General features: G+C 37.5%; 1 protein-coding gene across 1 annotated transcript in view; it reads right to left on the reverse strand.

Moving 5' to 3' along the window:
* LHFPL2 (LHFPL tetraspan subfamily member 2) overlaps nt 1-6,227 on the reverse strand; it is a 54,950-nt gene extending 48,723 nt beyond the window's left edge. Inside the window, exon 1 of the mRNA XM_062512963.1 lies at nt 6,194-6,227. The gene's annotated coding sequence lies outside the window, so the exon portion shown is untranslated. The remainder of the gene's footprint in view (nt 1-6,193) is intronic.
* Between the last annotated feature and the right edge of the window lie 533 nt (nt 6,228-6,760).

The following is a 6,760-nucleotide window of genomic DNA, read 5'->3' on the forward strand; positions in this document are numbered from 1 at the left end:
CACAATTTTAGATGCACAAATTTGAACAGCCATCAACGGGTTATTTTCCAGCCTGCTTAGAGACTGTAAGCCTCTAAACCTTCCTCCATTTTAGTAGCTTTGAGAAGCAATCTAACAGCTCCAATACTTTAAGCTAGAAAGGGCCACAAGGATGTAAGAGAATTCCTCTGTGGGACATTGAAGAAAAATGGTAAGACAGCCTCAAGAAATGCAAAAGGAATTCTTTATTTCAAGCAGCTCAGTTCTAGTTGGTAATAAAGTACTTGGCTCCACCACTGAGCTCTGTGCACCTACTTTCTTCATAAAGTAAGTCTAGTCAGCCAGGGTTGAAAGCAGGTTTCAATGATAATGTTGGTGAGTCCTGATGCAATGTATATAGATTTCTCCTTTCACTGACAGTTTATTTTTAAGAATATCTATTTTCCCAGACTTTACAACAGCCCTGTTTTTTATTTTTTAAAGTATTTACATACACAAGGGTAACACATCTGCTTATCTTCAGACACATGTTGAGCATACAACTCACAGATCCTGCACTCTGGAAACAAGTCAGCATGCTGCAGTATGTGGTAGAAGAAAGGGGGACAGGGGGAGGGAAGAAAGGTAAAATGTAGTGTATTTAGCACATCTGAAAATGAGCTCAAGCTCCTTCTAGTTCCAGCAGCTGCCTATAATGGAAAAAATGAAGACTGGCCCTTGCCAAAGAAGTGGGCAGTAAGAAATAACAGATGTGAAATTTCAGCAACATCATTGGCTAGGTCAGTTTCACAGACTGCTTGAGACCCAGAGTCCCTGCAGGACTGCAGCATTCTCAGAGGCACACTTGCCTTTTTTGCTGCTTGAACAGTTCCTCCTGCTCAGCTGAATTCAGTTGGCACCTCACCCATAAATGCAACTGACAGCAAATTCATGTCTGCACAAGCACATGTAAAGGCTCCTCCATTAAAGTTAGTCACTACATTTTCCAAAACCATGTTAATATTTCATGTCTCTCTTCCTCAGTTCTGTTCACCCCTTTTTTTGTTTCATGGAAACTTATGGTGACTGGGGAAGACAGGTCCTTCAACACAAGATCTTATTACATGAGGCTCACAAAGAAAGCAAGATCAAAGAAACCTATCTAATCTCTCGCATACATTTTTAAGAGAAAGGGCTTTGAGTGAAAAATGCCCTTCAAAGAGTCAACTCCAATTACACATGTAATTTTCAAGCATGAATCAAGTTTCTCGACAAAGTTTAATGGGGAAATTATGAATATAAGTATGAACTATGACATCAGGAGCAGCTCCTGTCACCCAATTTTCAGGGTTAAGTGGACTTCAGTTTAAATGAAAATAAAATAAAAGTTTATATTTAGGCATCAGAAATATGCCTTGAAATTGTAATGCAGATAATAGGGATAACCATTACTTTAGGGAAAAAAAAGACAAAGAAACCAATTAAAAAGTCATATTAGAAAAGAACATGCCCAGTGAAGAACACCTAGTATCAGCAACTGACATAATCAGAACTGCAGCTGGGCTGTCACATCCACTGCACAACAAAACATGGTTGCAAAATGCAGCTCTTAATAAGCCTAGGTTTCCATGCTATGTCTCATGTGGTATATTTATTACCTGATGCTGAAAGAAACAGTATCACTCTCCCCACCTACTTCCAGCTGCTTATTGTGTCTTTGTCCCGTTTGCTGCATCCAGTAATTTCTCATCCACAGGATAAGCCAGGCCAGCATAACTTCCTGATTTAGTTTTCCTTCCCAGGCAGTTAGGGGATTTTTTTTTTTTATTCTGAATTTTTTTATTCTGAATTCATTTACCTTGAACTCACCTTGGGACTGGGGGCTGATGTAAGACAGGGAAAGAACAGGCTGAAGTATCCCTTTTCATTTCAGCCTGCAGTTGCACAAGACCAAATGCAATATTAAACCATGCTCTGGAAAGTATTACTAGGTTTTTTCCTGTAGCACAAATATTCAAGTGTCTTCAGGATTCCACACTATACAGTGAGTTTCTGAGAGCTAATGAGAAACTCTGCAAGGAAAAATCGTAATACTATAGGAAATTAAGGACTCCACAGGGCGTCGAAGCACAGTGACATGAACTAAAGCTCAATATATGGACAAAAGGCCTTGCAATCTAAATTGACAAGAGGACTAAGAAATTCATTGCCTTTCCTAATATCACTTAGCAGGTTAGTAACAGAGACAAAGGTCAAATGCAGGAGCTGGGACAGGCAGCTCTATGCACTACATCACACTTCTTCCTGTAGCAGCAATTGATATTTACTCATCGCTTGTGGTATGGCATCTCCATGTCAAGAACTGCATTAGGTTCCAGAAATAATAACATGGAAATGAACCATTGTATTTGCATATATATTATATAGTCCATAAGCAAATTATCAGTCCAATGTGGTTCACACCATCTGAAAGTTCCCAGTGCCTTCTGAAGGAAAGAACTCGAAACCATAATATTTTTCTGACTCAGTAACATGTCCTTTCCCCCTCTAATGACACACTAAAGGAAACAAAATTTAAAAAAAAATCCACTTTTATTTTTTGTTTCTATTAAATGAAGTGAGGAGCAATTTGGGATTAGTACTTTTAGATCATCCTAAAATTCTCCAAAGAAGAAGTAAACCAAGATGAACTGCATGAAAAACAAAAAATGCACAGCACAGACACAGAAAGGAGATGGTTCAAAGAGGAAAAGCAGTATCGCTTCCTATTTAATCTGGCTATTAATAAATCCAAATAAACACAGCAGCACTGGTCAAATCTCTATTTTTTGCTTCAAAAAGTAAAAACCCACTCTGTATCTGTGTTGTTACATACATAGTACAAAACTGCATTGACATAAACAGAACTGTATATCCCAAACCAAACACAAATCCCCAGAATCAATTCCCCTTCCCCATCTGTATTCTGTTGTTAACTATGTGGATTTAACACACAGAGAAAAACCCATTAGTCACTTCAAAACTATCAACAAGTTTTCTGTTTCAGGCTTAAGATATGGCAGGACTTAATCAGAAACACAAAATGTAATTCCTGAAGTCACAAAATACCATCACACAGCAAACTTCAGCACACAGATAGAAGTTAGAATATCTTGAGCAAACCACAACTTTTCTTACTCTGATGGTTATCACATCACAAAGAAAGACCTGAAGAAAGACTCAGCTTGCTGTCCTTCATCTTAATTTCTCCCAGTTGTTTCCAAGGCAAAAGCCCACCAAGTATCCTATCTAGGGAAGTTAGGTAAGCATTATTACCTGAAGAGCAACAGGACTAGCTAGTGAAAATGTTTATTTTCATGTAACAAAGAAGAATATATGTCACATCTGCTGGCAGGTTCCAGAGTAGCTGTGATGACAGAAGTCCATGGCCCAAGAACTGCACCTTGGTATCAACCTCTGCCAAAAATACTAGCAAGTGGCTGGTAAAACTTCTGCTATTAAGAGAAGATCATATCTTCAATAATCTCACAATCACCCACAAGAGTTTAGAAGCTAGCACTCCCCAAGCACATTAACACCTGCTTCTTTTGCCAGAGATGTCCACCAGCAGCATCTAGCACAGCCTCTGCTTTTCCTGAGTAATCTCACTGGAGTGTGGATAACCATCAGCTGTGATGTGAGGTCCTGGAAGGATCTTAGCACCCCCGCACAAAGCAATCACTTTTTGGCTAATATTATATGGAAAACAAAAATAACTGGTGCTTTCTTGCCTAATACAATTTCAGAGTCTATCTATCATGTCTATTAGAAAAGGCATTATAAGCTTCCATGCTACTTACATTGCAACAAAAGGAGCACACAGAAGTGAGGAACTATTTGAATGCTTGAATGAGTAAGCAAAATATCAAAGATTTTATTAAGAGATTAGTGGTAGGTAATTTGATCCTTTAAAGTTTTATCTTTGTTGTTTATTTATTGCTTCCAGTTACAATCTTATTATTTTGCTATAACTGAAGATTTTTATGTAAATAAGTGCTTAACTATTTTCGAATGTTTCCCAAGACAAATTATGCAATGCCTTTGAATAAAATGCAGACAACTCAACTTTGCTGTGCTCTAGAGAGAGACAATATTATTTACATATTTTTTAATGAAGGAAAAAGTTATCATTTAAATTTTATTTTGAACATATTAGATCCTTATACAACTAATCTTATCAATTGTGCAATTTTATCATCACCACTACACTTAACCCTGTACGTTGGCTTCACTCCTGCTGCTGCTAACAGTCACTCAAGTTGTTTTTTAAGTCTGGTTATCAGTGCCCATGCTAGGGCTTCTCTTCTGTTCTTAAGTGCCACAGGACATCCCACCCCACCCCTCCCCCTTAGCTGGTCTGAGGCATTATTAGGAAGTAAGTTATATTATCTGTAACACTACCCAAAAAACAATTCTAATTTAATAAGAGTCTTTTTAATTCTTAAGTATAATGTTTTTAAACAAGCATCAAACTTGAAAAAAAGAATACCTGTATCTTTTGTTGAATAAAGTTTTGTTGAAGTTTTCATTCTGTCTGTGCATGGATGACAACACGGATACAGCAGTTTAGCCCTGATAATTGTCAGGCAGTGGAGGATGGGAGCACAGGGATAGATTAAAATATAGGCAGAAAATAATTATCCAGAACTAACTGACAAACTTTAAATTCACTTACCTACTTTCCCTAGTAAAATACTAGCAGAAATAGAGAGGATGTAGTAAATATAGACATGAATGCAGATATTCCAAACTGATAGATTCATTCAGAGTTTTAACTAAATGCTATTTTTTGAAATTAAGAGCAAACTTTTCAGAGGCCATTAAAGCAAAAAAATAAACAAAAAAAATTTAAAAAAATTAAAAAACCCCACCAAAACAATGAATAACCAACAAAAGACCAAGGCAAAGGTTTCTTGCTGTATTGGTCCCCAAAGTCAACAGCACATGGAACAAAATACATAGGTTCAAAACATTTGCTGCCAACAGCACTGAAATCAAATAAAATCCCTTAAATATGACCTATTTCATGTAAATTGGCTCTGCCAAGGAAACCAGAGAAGCAGAAACATTACATTATTCCAAATAAGTATCTCTTTGCAAGAAAATGCAGTTTCTCTTTGGAAGTATTATTTTAGTCTTCTTCCACTGGCCTCTTTTCCTAGGCAGCCAGCGATAGGAAAAGAGGAGATGGCTTCAAACTGCACCAAGGGAAGGTTCAGGTTGGACATCAGAAAGGATTTTTTCACTTAAGGCAGTTAAGCACTGGAATAGGGTCCACAGGGACATGGTAGTGTCACCTTCCCTGGAAGCATTCAAGAAACAACTAGGTGTGGCACTTCGTGTCCTTAGCTAATGTTTGGTCAAGGGTTGGACTCGATGATCTTGGAGGTCTTTTCCAATCTTAATGATTTGATTATTCTCTTCTGTTCTTTGACTAGTAAGTACAAGCAAAACTGGTTTGTGCATTTATAAGGCTCTCTTTGACAGACTACACCTACAGACAAGGAAGCGCAAATAATATATTTATAAAAAGATCACAATATTTTGAATTTTAAAAATTCTTCCCTAGATCCTTCTTGCACTCTTCTCTAGTCAAAATGATATGCATTTGGCACACACAATGCAAAGAACCAGCAATAAGCATAGGGGATCAGGAAAATAATTTAACTTTACAAAGGATACCACCGTTTTCAGAGGGGGAGTTAAAGCTACATATAAAGTCTGCAGTTTAAAGAAAAAAAAAATCCACCTGCAGTAATTTATTAAGTTACTTCAGATTTCTAGAATGATACACTATAATGATGTGTCCTAGAATGATATCTCATTTTATAACTGCTAAATGTATAAAGTTGCATTATTCTGAAAACCCAATTCAGGCCTCATTATTTTAATAGAATGGGTCAAGCTACCACTTCAGTAAGTACAGGTTGAACTGTTACATGAAAGTTTTTCCAAAGTCATGGTGATATGAGCGAGGCTTCATTTATCAAGAGCAAAGAGACTATGTCCTCCTCTCCTTAAAATCTCTGCTTAAAAAAGTTGTCTGAATGCTCTGAACAGGAACTTGGTGCTCAGAAGAAAATATTCAAAAGGTATAAACTACTAAACATCTTTCTTTCTTCATACAGTATTAAAACTTCAGAGTCAGACAGCATGTGAAAGCACAGAAAATAAAATCAGAATTTCATTTACTCACCTCTGTTCCAAATTCTTAGTGAAGTCTTCGTGAACCACTTCAGATGCCTGGCAACACCTAGAGAAATAATTGATGTAAAATGTAAGAAAGGTACAGAGCCAAAACTATCAAAACAATATTCATGATAAGTACTGCTGGCTGGAATGGTAAAAATGTTGCTTGTAAGACATTATATTCACATCAGTAACATTTCACTACCATGCCACTTCTGCTTGCTAGAAACACAGCAATCTAGGCACCACTCCAACCAATAAGAAAAATCACAAATCCCAGACATCAGGAGAGTAGAGTTCAGCCTCCTCAGGGATCTGTTTGGTGAAGTAACCATGGGATAAATCCCTGGATGGGAGAAAGGCCCAAGAAAATTCACTAATATTCAAGGATCACCTCCTCCTAGCTGAGGGACAGTGCATCCCAACAACAAGGAAATCAGGCAGAAATGCCAGGCTTGCATGGATGAACAAAGAGCTCATGGAGAGACCTAAACCAAATGGCAGAAGCAGGGACAGCTAGCCTGGAAGGAATATAGAGAGAATGTCTGAGAAGCCAGGCATAAGGGTAGGAAAG

This window comes from Cinclus cinclus, chromosome Z (assembly GCF_963662255.1).
Source record: "Cinclus cinclus chromosome Z, bCinCin1.1, whole genome shotgun sequence".
NCBI classification, from domain to species: Eukaryota; Metazoa; Chordata; class Aves; order Passeriformes; family Cinclidae; genus Cinclus; species Cinclus cinclus.